This window comes from Giraffa tippelskirchi, chromosome 4 (assembly GCF_054371585.1).
Source record: "Giraffa tippelskirchi isolate mGirTip1 chromosome 4, T2T-mGirTip1v1.2.pri, whole genome shotgun sequence".
In the NCBI taxonomy this organism is placed as follows: domain Eukaryota; kingdom Metazoa; phylum Chordata; class Mammalia; order Artiodactyla; family Giraffidae; genus Giraffa; species Giraffa tippelskirchi.
In genome coordinates this window covers 58,922,612-58,939,311 of record NC_137278.1, presented here as the reverse complement: position 1 = coordinate 58,939,311, position 16,700 = coordinate 58,922,612, and the positions used below count along the sequence as shown (strand labels likewise).

The window sequence follows — 16,700 nt, the reverse complement described above, 5'->3', positions numbered from 1 at the left end:
CTGTAGACCTTCACCAGTTAATTTGTAGAACTTCACCAGTTAATATTTTGTGTTATGAACTCTATAATAATAATGAGTTCCATGACTTTCTTATTGTCACTCAATTCAGAGGCTTCCACAGACACTAGCAGTAGCTGTAGGGTCACCTGTATGCAGCGAAGTGCCTGCTAAGGACACTAAATAATACTTCTCACTCTTTTTCTTTTCAAATGATTATTTTGGTTGAACTAGGTCTTTGCTGCAGCACATGGGCTTTCTCTAGTGGCAATGTGCATGCTTCTCTTGTTGCAGACCATTGGCTCTTGAGCGCTTGGACTTTAGTAGTTGCAGCTCATGGGCACAGTTGCCCCATGGCATGTGGAATCTTAGTTCCCAGATCAGGAATCGAATCTGAGTCCTCTGCATTGGAAGGCGGATTCTTAACCACTGAACCACCAGGGCAGTTCTCTGACTCTGCTTTATCTTTTCTTTCAGTAGCATCTTCATGCAAGGGTCATAAAGCCATTTGGTGCTATAATAAATGAATCTTCATGCTGCTCCTTCAGAAGGAAGGAGAGGGGAGGCCGTCTTTATCTAGGGGTGGGAGGGAGAGCGGTATTTAGACTGAGAGGAAGGATCTGGAGGGCGGGGGTCTCCTGGGTCGTCCTGTCTCTGCCACTGACAGACAGAGTCTGAGGGTAAGACCCCTGGGTTTGGATTACAATTCTTCATTCGTGAAGTGACCGTAATCACCTTCCCAGTCCTTCCTTCATGAGGAGATTCAAGGAATCTAAGCAGTTTGAGTAAGTGTGCTGTACATAGGACTTGGTCTCAGAAGCTCCTGAGATGCTCATGAAATGTTGGATCTCCTCCCTCCACCTACAGTCATCCCTTCCCCATTGTTCCTCAATCCAATTGTAATTCCTTACTGAAATCTCAGGTTGGATGGATGCTTTATCTGCATTCCTTTCTGCCTCTTGTAGACAGTCCTGATATTAGCCTGAAAACCACTGTGAACTTTTTGAAGGAAAATAACAATTTGGGGTTTTGAATTATGATCCGAACACTCACTCAGAAAGTACATGTTTCTTGGTGGTGAGCACGCTAGACGGAGGGTCAAGGAGGAAGGGAAACACAGGAGCCAAGAGCAGGAGAAGGGGACAGAAGCAGGGTGGAAAGAAGGACCACACTGATGTGGGAGGGGAGGGCGGCTCTCAGGCTGCCAGAGCTCCTCCCGGCAAGGACTTCACATGGGATGGGATGATCCTCCCTGTTCTCCACAAAGTGCTTTGCTGTCTTTTGGTTTCAAATACCTGGGAAGAGCTGAGCCTGCAGAAGGGCCACCAGGAGAGTGAGGCCGCAGCCAGGCTGGGGGAAATTCTCTCTCTCTGCTCCTGGGCCTCATGCTCACCAGCAATGGGCCAGGCACCCCAAGGACAGAGGCTGTCCTTGGTTTCTTTATCTGCTTCTACGTTCCTGGAATTGACTGAGTGTGACTTATCGATTATCCCACTTTCTATCCAGAACAATCACACATCAGGAAGGAATGTCTTTGATGAAACTGTCAGATTTTCCCTCCTTGGCCTCAACCCGCTACAGCCATTCATTTTCTTCTGGAAGAAGTGAGCCTGGGGGCAGAACCACTCCTCTGTCTGTTCCCGGAACCAGCCGCTGAGTCACAGCCCCACCAACTCCCCGCAGCAGCCGCGGCAGTGACATCAAGTGGGTTTTTCTGGTTGGATTTTTCTGGTTGGCTCTTCACTCCAGACCATCACCCCTCCTCCCTGGTCCCCCACTTCAATCTCCAAGGTTCAGACTCTGCCGATATCACCCGGTCCCAGAGAGGTTCGCTGTCTCCCCAGGTTACGTGTCTCTCGGAGGCCACACCTGCTCTGGTTTTCAGTGCACATGAGGGTGAGTCCTCCCACACCCGGTCCTCTCATTTCCTACCAGTCCTCTCTTCCAGAGACGTACCAGAAACAATAGCCTGCCTATTTCCAAATTTCATGGTCAGCTCACCTCTCAGAAACAGGTGACACGGGTGGTCACACCCGGCTTTGTGATGCACCTCCCTCCAGTGGCCTCCAGGGTCTTCCTGCGCCCACCCCTGCCAGTCTCCTCAGATCTCCTGGCCTGAAATACCACCCACCTGTTGGCCACTCCCAAGTGCGTCCAGCTCAGTTTTTCCTCCCAGCTCCAAACTTGTGTATCTAGCAGCTTACCTGACCTCTCTGCTTGGAAAGCTGACAGACAGCCCCAAGGTGGCACCCCAGAGCTGAACTCCTACCAAGCCCTCCTCCAGAAACTGGCTTCATCTCAGGCAAGGCCATCACTGCCCTTTGTTTGCTCAGGGCAAAACTTGGAGTTGCCTGGACTTCTTTTCCTTCCACATCTTACATCTGATTGGCAAGATCTTGACTGTATTTCTCACCACCTCTACAGCCTCGCCCTGGTCCCAGTACCACTGAACTCAGCAGGACCATGCAGCCTTGGATCCCTTCTCAGCTAAGCAACCAGCGTGGCTGTCACATCCTCCTCTGCTCTGGACCACCCGGGCGAGGGGAGCGGGCATCACTCTCAGGAGGGTGGCCAAAGACCCCATCTTTTTGGGGGATCCAGGATTCATTTTAATCAGGCATGGTAAGACTCGGAGACATGGGAATGGCTGTCACGAAGGGAGAGTCTATATTGACACATCCCTCCATCCTAAAGGAGATCAGTCCTGGGTGTTCATTGGAAGGACTGATGTTGAAGCTGAAACTCCAATACTTTGGCCACCTCATGCAAAGAGTTGACTCATTGGAAAAGACCCTGATGCTGGGAAGGATTGGGGGCAGGAGGAGAAGGGGACGACAGAGGATGAGATGGCCGGATGGCATCACCGACTCGATGGACATGAGTTTGTGTAAACTCCGGGAGTTGGTGATGGACAGGGAGGCCTGGCGTGCTGCAGTCCATGTGGTCACAAAGAGTCGGGCACGAATGAGCGACTGAACTGAGAGACAGGAAGCACACACACTTGGCCACGTAGGGGAGCCCAAGGGCCAGTCCGGGTGTTCACTCCGTGGGGAAATGCTGCCAAGAGCCTTTACTGTGGTTTCCACAGTGTAGGCACCAGGGGTTGAATAACAAAATAAACTGTCCCTGGCTTTCTGGTTCCTGGCCCCAGGGTGAGCAGGCCAGGGGAGCAGGGGCCTGGACTGTGAGAGCCTCTGGAGAAAGGACTGGGGTGAGCTGTGGATTGGGTGATTTGCCTATTTGCTGCCCCTGGGGATTAGCTGACATGGTAAGAAAACACGCTTCATACCCTGGCGCCTCCGTTGAGTGGTGGCCCCACCGCGCGCCTGGGCAGGACCACTCCTTCCCCGATCCCTGCGGGGCTCTCTCCTGACTTCTTGTGGTCTTTGCTCAGATGACACCTTCTCAGTGGGGTCTTCCCTGCTCACCCAATAGTTTAAACTTGCATCCCGACTCTGTGCTCCCAACCGCCTGCCCTGCTCTGCTTTTTTCTTTTCTTGCACTGACACTTTCTAATACATCACATGATTTACTTTTTCATTGTTCACTGTGTTTCTGTCCTCTTTGACGACGGTGGGTGCATCCCCAGGCCTAGAGCAGGGTGTGGCGCACAGAGGCCCCAAGACAACAAGTCTCCTGAACTACACGCAGAACCCCTGTGCTACAGCTTTGAGGGTGAGTTAATTCAGGCAGCCCCTCTGCAGCTCCCGAGGAAACCAAGTTCTGACTTAGGGAAGAAGAAGAGGCAAAGAGCCAGTATAGATGGGGGACCCCCTCCACAGTTGTAGGTTTTTCTCCCACGTGGCCAATAGCCTCCAGCTGAGCCAAAAACGAGCGCCAAACTCAGGGATTTCCCATGAAAAGAGCGGCATGAGGCTCTGCTGCTACTGCTGCTAAGTCGCTTCAGTCATGTCCGACTCTGTGCAACCCCATAGACGGTGGCCCACCAGGCTCCCCCGTCCCTAGGCTTCTATTGTATCTCTCTTAGTTCTTCTGTCATGTTTGTTTTCCTGCTGAGATGTGTTTCACAAGTCATAACACTCTCCCTTCTAAAGTGTGCAGTTCACTGCCCAGAGCTGTGCATCCACACCCCCCACCATCAATTTTAGGACATTTTTATTGCCCAGGAAGACATTGCACACCCCTTCACTGGAACACCAGCCCTAGGCACCCAGAATCTCTCCCCATCCCTATAAGTTTGCTGTTCTGAATGCTCGCGGAGAGGCAGCAGTACTCTGCCATTGTGCTATCTTCTTTCTGTGGCCACTCTCCCTGGGTGGTGAGAGGCAGAAACTGAACACTGATCAGGAACTCTCCAGGATGCTTGAGGCTGTGATGGATTTCTAAGTAGTCAAGGGCTCCTGGGATGCCAGGAGTCTGCAGTGAGGATTTACTTGCTGGCATGGAGCATGGGAGGGGAGACGAGCCTCAGATCCCCTCCAGCTTGGTCTTTGAGTTGGGAGTGTTTTAAGGGAGAGGAACAAAGGGACTGAGATTAATCATAATCCTGTGACATTTCTTCACCACGGCTTCAGGAGTCAGGATGTCTCTGGCAGCTCATGGCTCAGGGGTCTGTGAGCTCACCTTGCACTGGAGAAATGACCTGCGTGTGTGACCTTAACACTGGTAGCGGTTTTCATTAGTGTGACTGTTATGTACAATCTTAACAATAACAGCAATCTTAGTCACCTGACCCTGGTTGATTAGCGTTCAGTGGGCACAGGATGGAGGTCAGAGGGGACAAGAAAGGGAATAAAGTTATGGACAGAGAGGTTAATCATAGATGTAGTGAGGAAGATCGGTTTTAGGGGGACTCAGTTTCAGAAGCAAGGCTGCATTCCCCAGGGCCCTCACAAAGGCTTAGTTTCAATGTACAGGCTTTCTGGCTGGCTGCTGTGGTTCCCACCTCCATCCTCTCCCTACCCCTCAGTGGCAGGGGAAGGAACGGGAGGAGCTGGAGCCTGGACCCAAGATCGAGATTGCTGAAGAAGCTCTGGGTCCCACCTCTGGGGCTGGCAGCACTTGCAGAGTGCTGCACAAGGCCTGCTCCAGACCTGAACTGGCCACTGCCCGAGGCCCTTGCCAAGTGCGAGATCAACAGAGCCCTCCTGCTTTGGCCCAGCTCTGAGCAGACCTGGAAACCGACCCCGGAGGGAGCACCTCAGCTGAGCCCTCTGCCCTCAGTAGATCACAGGACACGCCCCGGAGTGGCTCTCCCCAGTTCCCAGGTTTAGGCAGAAACCACCATTGTTAGATATTATATAAGGGAAGTTTCTCCCAGTCATCGACTGTGGCTGGTAAGTAGGTCTGTTTTTCTTCCAGCACATTTGCTGAGCTGCTGGCAGAGCTGCTGTAAACACTGCAGTTCTTCTGGGACAGACCCCAGGCCTCAGCCAGTTGTTTGTAAAGAACCTGCCTCACGGCAAGACAGGGCTGACTGCTCAGAACATGGTGAAACCTGCAGAACCAGATGCGGCCTGTCATGGGGAGGAACCTGCTCCACCCAAGCAGTGCAGTTAGGCAGAAATGGAAGCCAAGGCTGGGCTGGGGAGGAACTGTCACGAAAGCACTGTTCGGAGCCTGAGGTTGCTGCGTGTGCAGGAAGAAGGAAGGTATGAGAAAGGAGGAGAGCCAGGTGGGGTTTGCAAAGTCCCCCCAGCCAGGGGGTGTCCCAAGGCGTGGTCACCATGTACTCTACAGATGGAGAGCAGCAGATCGACAGGAGGGGGCTGGGCCTCGGAGGGGCCCACTCACTGTAGGACCCTGAGCTGTCACCAGCCTCAACTGACTCCGAGGTTCTGTCACCTGTGCCAGAAACTCCTCAGGCCCAGAAGACTTCCATCATAAGCACATTCCTCATTAGATTAACTACTGGAGGCTGGGGACCAGATCGCCTTTATCTCTGCACCCCAATATGTACCTGCCACAGACCAGGAAATTTTATAAATTCTGGTTACAATGAATGAAATGATAGGTAAGGGAGAGGGGGTGCCGATACTAATTTTGGGAGTTTGGCTATCGCTTTTTCCTGGAAAAACATTTTTGTGTTGTTCAGAGATACTTGGCTGTAGAAGAACTCTTACAAAAGAGCAGTTTTATGAGAGACGTGTAGACTGTCCAGCCCATATGGATCAAATTTCCCTGTGAGTCCAAGAACGTTCTTTTACAAACACAGCAGAGATGGGGGAGGGGAGAGGGCTTTCAGAAGGGAGGAATATTAGAGCTTACCCAACCCAGGGCATGAGAGGGAAGAGGCGATGGTGTGCAGTCCAGAGTGGCTAGATTCTGTTCCTGTATGGAGAAGTGGGTACTGAAACACACTGCAGCTGTTAAAACTCTCTCCACGTGTGATTTTCTGCTGACTTTGCCCCTCCCTCATGCCTGCTGACCCCAGCGCTAGCACTGCAAGATGAACAGCTTCAGTTCAGGTTCTACTGCTGTTTCATCCTATGTGAAATAAAAATATCTACTGCCATATTAATCAACAAGAAACATCACAGCCATCAGTGATTTCTGGCTTCCAAATGTGAGTGAGGGCTCCCGAAACTGTCATCATACAGATGCTGCCACCCCCATGCTGATTGCTGAGGAACTGGGGGGAATGCAAGTAGCAAGGTGAGCAAGGATACAGGATTGGCCCCAGATAACTGAGGAGCACATGAAAAGAATGAATTCAGTGAGCCCAGAGACTTGCATCTTGCCATACGTAGAATGCTAAATCCCTTAATTTGATGCCTTCTGGAGTGTGAAGTCAAGTGGGCCTTAGGAAGCATCACTACGAACAAAGCTAGTGGAGGTGATGGAATTCCAGCTGAGCTATTTCAAATCCAAAATGATGATGCTGTGACAGTGCTGCACTGTATATGCCAGCAAATTTGGAAAACTCATCAGTGGCCACAGGACTGGAAAAGGTCAGTTTTCATTCCAGTCCCAAAGAAAGGCAATGCCAAAGAACTACTGCACAACTGTACTCATTTCACACACTAGCAAAGTCATGCTCAAAATTCTCAAGCTAGGCTTCAACAGTTTGTGAACCGAGAACTTCCAGATGTTCAAGCTGGATTTAGAAAAGGCAGAGGAACCAGAGATTAAATTGCAAACATCCACTGGATCATAGAAAAAGCAAGAGAATTCCAGAAAAACTTCTGCTTCATTGACTACACCAAAGCCTTTGACTGTGTGGATCACAACAAACTGTGGAAAATTCTGAAAGAGATGGGACTAACAGACCACCTGACCTGCCTCTTGAGAAATCTGTATGCGGGTCAAGAAGCAACAGTTAGAACTAGACATGGAGCAACAGACTGGTTCCAAATTGAGAAAGGAGTATGTCAAGGCTGTAAATTGTCACCCTGCTTGTTTAACTTATATGCAGAGTACATCATGGGAAATGCCGGGCTGGATGAAGCACAAGCTAGTATCAAGATTTCAGGGAGAAATAACCTCAGACATGCAGATGACACCACCCTTATGGCAGAAAGCGAAGGAGAACTAAAACGTCTCTTGATGAAAGTGAAAGAGGAGAGTGAAAAAGCTGGCTTAAAACTCAACATTCAGAAAACTAAGATCATAATATCCAGTCCCATCACTTCATGGCAAATAGATGAGGAAACAATGGAAACAGTGACATATTTTATTTTCCTGGGCTCCAAAATCACTGCAGATGGTGACTGCAGCCATGAAATTAAAAGACGCTTCCTCCTTGGGAGAAAAGCAATGACCAACCTAGACAGCATGTTAAAAAGCAGAGACATTACTTTGCCAACAAAGATCCATCCAGTCAAAGCTATGGTTTTTCCAGTAGTCCTGTATGGAGGTGAGAGTTGGACCATAAAGGAGGCTGAGTGTCGGAGAATTCATGCTTTTGAACTGTGGTGTTGGAGAAGATTCTTGAAAGTCCCTTGGACTGCAAGGAAATCAAACCACTCAATCCTAAAGGAAATCAATCCTGAATATTCATTAGAAAGAATGATGCTGAAGCTGAAGTTCCCATACTTTGGCCACCTGATGTGAAGAGCTGATTCATTGGAAAATCATTGGAAAATCTTTCCCTGATGCTGGGAAAGATTGAAGGCAGGAGGAGAAGGGGACGACAGAGGATGAGATGGTTGGATGGCATCACCAACTCAATGGACTTGAGTTTGAGCAAGCTCTGGAAGTTGGTGAAGGACAGGGAAACCTGGTGTTCTGCAGTCCATGGGGTCGCAAAGAGTCAGACACACTGAGCGACTGAACAACAACTTTGATGTTCAGACTACATGCTCCCTTTGTTGCAAACCTGTATATAACCTGACTCCCCCTCCCACCTCCTTGGAGAAGTTTTCTCAGAGTTACTGAGATACTGTCTCCTGGCTCAGAGTCCTCTAAACATTCCCACCAAATAAAATAACTCTCTACTTCCAGGCTGTGACTATGCTTTTTAGTCAACACCTTAAATATCAATAACCTCCAATATGCAGATGACACCACCCTTATGGCAGAAAGTGAAGAAGAACTAAAGAGTCTATTGATGAAAGTGAAAGAGGAGAGTGAAAAAGTTGGCTTAAAGCTCAACGTTCAGAAAACTAAGATCATGGCATCTGGTCCCATCACTTCATGGGAAATAGATGGGGAAACAGTGGAAACAGTGTCAGACTTTATTTTTTTGGGCTCCAAAATCACTGCTGATGGTGATTGCAGCCATGAAATTAAAAGACGCTTACTCCTTGGAAGGAAGGTTATGACCAACCTAGATAGCATATTTAAAAGCAGAGACATTACTTTGCCAACAAAGGTCCATCTAGTCAAGGCTACGGTTTTTCCAGTGGTCATGTATGGATGTGAGATTTGGACGGTGAAGAAAGCTGAGCGCCGCAGAATTGATGCTTTTGAAGTGTGGTGTTGGAGAAGACTCTTGAGAGTCCCTTGGACTGCAAGGAGATCCAACCAGTCCATCCTAAAGGAGATCAGTCCTGGGTGTTCATTGGAAGGACTGATGTTGAAGCTGAAACTCCAGTCCTTTGGCCACCTGATGCGAAGAGTTGACTCACTGGAAAAGACCCTAATGCTGGGAAGGATTGGGGGCAGGAGGAGAAGGGGACGACAGAGGATGAGATGGTTGGATGGCATCACTGACTCGATGGACATGGGTTTGGGTAAACTCCGGGAGTTGGTGATGGACAGGGAGGACTTGCATGCTGCGATTCATGGGGTCGCAAAGAGTCGGACATGACTGAGTGACTGAACTGAACTGAAAGGAATCTGAAAAGAAATATTAGTGACACAGGCACCATTCTCCAAGAAATGGAACCAGAGCGCCTTGGAGAAGGGACAGATTCCAGGAACAAGGGGAAGGAGTGACCAGAAGACCCTAAACAGCTTCTGGGGCCAAAAGGTAAGAAGCACTCAGAAGTCAGCTGGACTCATTGACCTGAAGGAATCCTTGCCGGGGCAATGTGCACAGCAAAATAAACAATGATAATTCTGGATTGAAACCCCAATAAAATCAGCATTCTAGAGTCCACACCACTGCAAACAGGTGACTTCATTGCATGCGCTGAGCCTCATTAGGGTCGGGGCTGAGCTGCACCCAGGCTGCATGTACCTGGAGGAGCAGAGGCTGTGGTTAAAGGCTGTCTGCTGTCAAACACGGGGCGCCTATGAGCAATGTGACTTACAGGGCGGATTTCACATACAAGCCCTTTCCTGTTCACACCAACAGGCTCAAGATTAGCAGTGAAGCAGAGCCGTCAGCCTCCTCCCCGCAATCATCCGGGGTCAGAGGGGCAGGGCCTGTACTTGCTGTAGTGAAAGTCCAGGCCCCCAAACCCTTCTCACAGGCTGACCCCCTAACACCACACAGGCCCCGACACAGACACCCAGTTACCACGGGACTGAGCACAACTGGTGAAACTGTCTACACAAAGTACTGAGATGTGAAGACCAGAGGCTGGGAGATAAGGAAGTGCCAAAACTCTCAAAATTAACCATGAACCCCTCTGAAAAATTACTCTTCTGTGATATTTTTTCAGAAATTTTAAAACGCAAAATCATCCCTCATAGTTTAGGCTTTTCCTCCAAAACTTGACCTGCTCTCCAGCGTCCCCATGCTCCTCCCCTCTTCTCCCTCCTTCCTGCAGCACTGGCCCTTCCTGACCCCGGAAACCCTTCCCCCTGTTTTGTGACCCTGATGTGACCCTTCCCACGAACAGATGGCCGTTCCAAACACCCCAGAACCCAGCACCCAGGCCCCAGCCCAACAAGCCTGCGAGACTCATCACGTGGTGGCTGATCTCCTTCTTGGGGGCTGTCCTCCTGCCACTGGCCAGCCCGTCACAGCTGCCCATGGGCTTTCAGCAGCCCCCACTCACAGCCTGAGCAGAGCACTATGCACAGAATGAGGGCTTGGTGAGATTAAAAATCATGCCCGGTTTCTGAGGGTGTGGGACACAGACTGCACGTAAGTTGGTGTGACCTCTACAATGGCAATTCAGCAATAACTGCCAAAGTTTGAAATACACACATCCTAAGACCCAGGAGTTCTCATCAGTGATTATCCTAGAGTTTTACTGGTGCAAGTACCATACTTGGCGTTAAAAACCTGTTCATTGTAACATCATGTGCCCTTACAGGCTGATCATTGATTCGGGAGATTGTTCGTCCTCTGTCGCTCAGTCGTGTCCAACTCTGTGACCCCGTGGACTGTAGCCCGCCAGGCTCCTCTGTCTATGGGGTTTCCCAGGCAAGAATACTGGAGTGGGTTGCCATTTCCTCCTCCAGGGGATCTTCCCGACCCAGAGATCAAACCCACATCTATTGTGTCTCCTGCACTGCAGATTCTTTACTGCTGGGCATATCAGTGGTTACCTGGTGGAATAAATCACACGCCCTCTGCATGTGGAATAATACTCAGATGTTAACAAGAAAGCGGCAGGGCTGGTACACTGGTACATAAAAGGTTGCCGGACGTCTGGCAGGTGACAATAGCCTTGAACGCAGCACAGTGCCACCTGTGTGAAAACATATGTTCACAGAAGCCTGTAAACATAGACTGTTTCTCACAGGATTCCCAAGAAGCCTGGCAGTGGTTGCCTGAGGTAATCAGATAGAAAGAAAGGCCAAAGACAGAGGAAAACTCGCTTTTCCCTTTCTTCACAGAATTTTAACTTTACAATTTTGTTCGAATGTATAGTTACTGATTCCCCCAAAATAAAATAATATTTCAAGTATGTATAGTTTTGTCTCTATAAACTTGGGGGACGTGAAAGGGTTACTGAATTCAGCCCCCATGGGCCTTGTACTTGTTCCCTAAGAGTCACGGAGAAGAACATGAGGTGGTCTCCTCTCAGAGGGAAACGGTCAATGTGGCCCCCGGCAGGTCCTCCAGGGATCAAGAAGTGGACAGGAGCCAGAGGGCCCTGGGGGTGGCCTGGCCACCTCAGGGGGACCCCAGCCCCAAGTTCTGCCCCAGAAGCCGTGCATTTATTGCTTAATCTGCCAGCATTTTTGGAGAATGGTCACTGACTGGAGGGCTCAAGGACAGAGAGGTGAGCAGGCCGGGGAGTGATGTTGACTTGTCAGGTCAGGCTGGGCCACTCCCAGTCATGACAAAGCCGAGGGAGGGGCCGCCTGGGCCACCGGCTCCTGAGTCACAGTCTGACCCTCCCTGTGGGCCTGGTTCTGGGCCACCCCCAACCCCAGTGCTGCCTGTGGCCATGCAGGCTGTCTGCCCACTGCCCTCCCGCCACCCCTCTCCCAGCCCAGGCCCTGCACCTGTCACCCACCCCCCGTCCTGCCTCCTCAGCAAGATGCCCTCCCGCCCAGCTCCCCCAGCTCAGGGCTCTATTCTGAGGGTCACACATCTTGACCTGTAACCACTCCTGCAATCTCCCCATGGTCAGTCCTCTATCTCCGGAGGGTGGGGACTACATCACTCCATGGCAGCGTCCTGTCCAGCACCTTCCAGACTCCCACTTAGGACCTTTACAACAAACAATTGAATGACTTAATCAATTGAATGACTTAATCAATTGAATGACTTAATCTCCTCCTTCCAGCAGTCAGGCTTGGTCCTCCCCAAGGCCATTCCCTGGGCCACACTTACAGGGATATTTAAAGAGAAAGAGCTGTTTCCTTCTTACTGAACTAGGAAAACAGAGGAGAAGCTGGTCTGTCCTTGTCACCATCCTTAGAGGAGAGTCAGCCGAGGGAACGAGATGGCCCAGGCTCTTCCGACGAGGACCAGCCCCTGACCTGCAGGTCAACACCCCGAGGATGGTAATGACCATCCTCAGCCTGACGGCGACCAGTACCCCCACCTCTGGTCGAGGCATGGGTCCCTCGACCAGAGCTGTTTCTGGGATGCTGGTTTTTCCTGTCTCTGGGATTCCTTTATGTGTCGCTCTCCCCCTGTGTGTGCAGGCATCACATACCCATTTCAGTCTTCAGGGGGTCTCAGGTCTAGGAGACAAGCCCACCCCTCTCCCAAGAGGGGAGAGCCCAGTGCTCCCCCCATGTACACACAACCCACACCAGCCACACGGGGTCAGGCTTGGTGAAGCTCACACCACGGTCAGGCCTTCAGTCCCCTCTGGTTTTTCTTCCTGAAAGTCTGTGCTTCTCCAGTTCCCAATGAAGTACAAACACCATCTCCCCATCCCCCCATGCACACATGCACAATACACACACACATGCACATGTGTATCACACACACACGTGCACACGTGGAACACACATACCAGCTCTTCTGATGAGGAAATGAGGTCATCTTATCCAGATTCTGGGTCCACAGCTGCCCCAGGCCGCTCTGTGGCAGCACTCTGTGGACTGCCCCCACAGGGACATAAACGGGCTTTGCTCAGCCCTGACAGTAGCCCAGGACAAGAGGCACAGTCCACCTTCTGTTTTCCCCATCTTTGCTCAGCTTTTGGCTTGAAAGGCTGTGAGGCGGCTCTGGATCCCCATTCATATCAGTTTCCCGACGTTAGCACAATCTCTCAACCCCATCCCCACTCTCAAATTCCCTCCAGACCAACGAAATCAGGATCTCTGGATGTGGGACTCAGAAATCGTGGGATTTTGTTTTCTTCTGTTTTCTTCACAGCTACCAAGTGGGTGTAACTTTCAGCTGCTGTAACTGAGAACCACTGCCTGGTAGTAATTAGCTGTGTCAGGTTAGGATGCTCTGGGCTGAGAGAAACAGGAAATCCCAGTTTAAACAGAAAGAAATGTTCTCTGTCCTCTAACAACAAGTCAAAGGTGAGGCGGTTCCACGGCTGCTGTAACACCCTGACGTGTTGGCGTCACCCGCTCTGTGCTCACCTCGTCAGCCTGTCCCTGGCTCCTGTCCATCCTCACATGGACAAGTTTACACAGTGTGGGCTCCTCACCTCCCTTCCGGGAGTCAGCTCTCTGGACTTGTCACACGCACTTGGGTTCTTTTCATGAGTCATTTTCCATCGTGTGTGTGTGTGTGTGTACACAATATATATATATATATACCACACCTTCTTTATTCATTCCTTTGTGATGGCTGTTTAGGTTGCTTCCATGTCCTGGCTGCAGTGAACACTGGGGTGCATAGATCCTTTCAAACCATGTGTTTCTCCAGACACATACCCAGGAGTGGGATTGTTGGCTCATATGGTAGCTCTGTTTTTAGCTTTTTAAGGAAGCTCCATCCTGTTCTCCACAGCCACTCACTCACTTCAGTTGCTCAGTCGTGTCTGACTTTTTGCAACCCCACGGACTGCTGCACACCAGGCCTCCCTGTCCATCACCAACTTCCGGAGCTTACTCAGACTCATGTCCACTGAGTCGGTGATGCCATCCAACCATCTCATACTCTGTCATCCCTTTCTCCTCCCACCTTCAATCATTCCCAGTATCAGGGTCTTTTCAAATGAATCAGTTCTTAGCATCAGGTAGCCAAATTTTGGAGTTTCAGCTTCAGCATCAGTCTTCTAATGAATGTTCAGGACTGATTTCCTCTAGGATGGACTGGTTGGATCTCCTTGCTGTCCAAGGGACTCCACAGTTCTCCACAGTAGCTGTGCCAATTTACATTCCCACCAAGAGCACAAGAGGGTTCCCTTCTCTCTACAGCCTGGCTGTACATAGTTTAATTTTCATAAATCTTACCAAAATGCCCTCCAGAAATGTGTCCCACATTACTCTCCCAAGAGCATATGAGAAACCCTGTCTCCCACACTTCCACCAACAGCAGGTCAGCATCCTCTGAGGTGTCTGTTGAGCTGACACATGAAAAATCATCTCACAGCTGTGACTTGTGTTTCCTCCATCACGATCCTGGTAAGAGTAATGTTTTAATTGTTGTGTAGACAATAAGCACAGCAGCCTCCATTTGCTGCCTGGGTGGGGGCCAGGGGAGGGTAAAGAAGACCAGTTCCTATAAAGGCAGAGAGGCCCACTGCAGGCTGCCCACCGTGGTCTGACACTCCGGCGTCCTATGGATGGAGCTGGGAAGACCACCACCAGGATGATGCTTGTGTTGCCAGAAAAGGTGGGAAATCTACCCAGGGTGGGCAGTCTCCTACTGGGCACCAGGTCTGCCCAGAGAGACCCAGTTCCCCCTCCAGTCTCAGTCCTGAACTGATGCCCACTGTGAGGTCTTCAGTGGGTTCCAGGGACCCTTCTCAGTCCTCAGACTGCCTGGGGAGGAGGACAGGGGGTGGTGGGGCTGGCCGATGATTCTTTCTTCCTGGACCAAGTACTGCTCTGAGCACAAGTGGTGAGACAGAAATCAACACAATACAGTGGGAGCTCTGCAGAAGGCGGCCGGCCCTGGGAAAGGCCGCCAAAGGTCTGAGAAAGATCCAGGCCGAGGAGAATTTAGGGCTCATCTCCAATCTCTGATGAGGCTCTAGAAACAGTCTCTTCTCCCCACCACTTATAAGTGCCACAAAGCAGGCCCTGGGCCACCCACTCCACATGTCCTGGGCCAGCACACAGCAGGCACATAGTCAGTGCTAGTGCAATACAAGAAAGGGCTGGGGGCAGGGACCACCACAGTGAAGAGCCCCTTTCCCAGAATGCTGGCCTCTCCGCGGTGAGTGGTTGTGGCCAGGCGGGCAAAGGGCAGGGACCACTCTGCCTAGGAGCAACCCTGCTTTTCTGGGTCCTCACTGCTGAGACTGGGGACAAGTTACAGCCATCTGCCAGTTTCCGATCTGTGAAGGGGGATAAACCGGACATCCCAGGTCAGGGGAAGGGGCAATCCACTACATTACATGAAGGGCTTGCAACAGTGTGACCCTTATAACAGTCCATCAATTTCCTGTCATCACATGAGCCACTGACCCCACCGACCCACCTGTTCCCTCTGTCGACCCCAGGAAACCCCTTTGGGGTCCTCAACCTCCCCTGGAGGGCAGTCAGATCTGCCAAGTAACAGTACAAAGCAGACAGTCTAAGAGCATCTCAGGCACACCATACTAAAATATTGTTCACTGCTTATCTGAAACCCAGCTTTAACTGGGCAGCCTGTACTTTATGCAACAACCTGACTGCTGGACATGTTGTCAGAATCCCCCTTCTCCCCTACAGGAAACTGTAAAGTTATTACAGTACTTTGGACTACTTTCAAAACATCATCTCACTATTCACAGTAATGTGTTCATTCTTTTCCAAAGAATGTTCTTTGTACCAGAACTGTTTCCAAAACTCGTCTGATTCAAAGATGAGCCTAGAATCCTGGACCCTCCAGACCAACCAGTCACCGTCTCCAGGAGACAGCCTTGGGAGCTTGTTTTTGGCCAGCATCTCAGAGATCCTGAGACACAGAACAGGTAGGTCTGGGACACACTGGGCTGAAGTGGATGGAAAGAGTGTGGAAGAGTAAGAGCTCGTGAACCTGTGATAGCAAAGCGAACGATGATGCCTCCCTAGTGAAGCAGACCACGGCTGTTCCAGCCTCCCTGAGGCCATGACGGAGGACATTGGGGTCCGTGCGGTCACTCAGCTGCCCTGGCTGCGACTATCCAGGTCAGCCTCTATGAATCCCAGAGTTTCTGTGCTTCATCTTTCAAAATTGTCACAGTCCTTGACTTTGTCCCCCTCTTTTAAAGATTTTTTTCTGGTGGAGACCACTTTTAAAGTCTTTATTGAATTTGTTACAACATTGCTTCTGATTTATGCCTTTTGATTTTGTAGCCGGGAGGCAAGTGGGATCTTAGCTCCTCAACCAGGGATTGAACCCACCCACCCACCTCGCCCCACCCGCCGCATTGGAAGGTGAAGTCTTAACCACTGGACCACCAGGGAAGTCCCTACTCCACTGTCAAGGGGCACCCAGATTGTTCCTAATTGGTTATTACTATGCCGTCTTGTACCTGTCTTCTGGTGAATGTACTGAAGGGTAAAGACCTGATGCCCCACTAACACCACTTTGACATAATGACTTTTTGGAACTGAAGGCACTTGAGAAACAGCAAGTGTGGGAAAGTCTCTCTGACCCCTTTTGAGATAAAAACAGTCACAAAACTTCCCATGAGAAGGACAACCTCCTTATACTAGGAAGAAATATCCTTATCACCAGCAACCAGGAGTCCACACCGAAACAAGCTGTACAAATGAGACTCCTAAATCACCCTTCACCCCGATGGGTTCCCAGGTATTTCCTGATCCCTGTCTCACAACCCACCACCCCTAGAAGCTTAAATCTTTTCCTCCGTCTTTTTGCTCCACAAACTTACTGTTTCGTTAAG

At 50.4% G+C, this 16,700-nt stretch overlaps 1 long non-coding RNA gene across 1 annotated transcript; it reads left to right on the top strand.

Moving 5' to 3' along the window:
- Positions 1–3,586: 3,586 nt before the first annotated feature.
- LOC145546372 (uncharacterized) lies at positions 3,587–11,202 on the top strand. The gene is made up of 2 exons (XR_014082801.1): positions 3,587–3,672; positions 5,320–11,202. It is a non-coding gene; the product is annotated as an uncharacterized LOC145546372 (long non-coding RNA).
- The last annotated feature ends 5,498 nt before the right edge of the window (positions 11,203–16,700 follow it).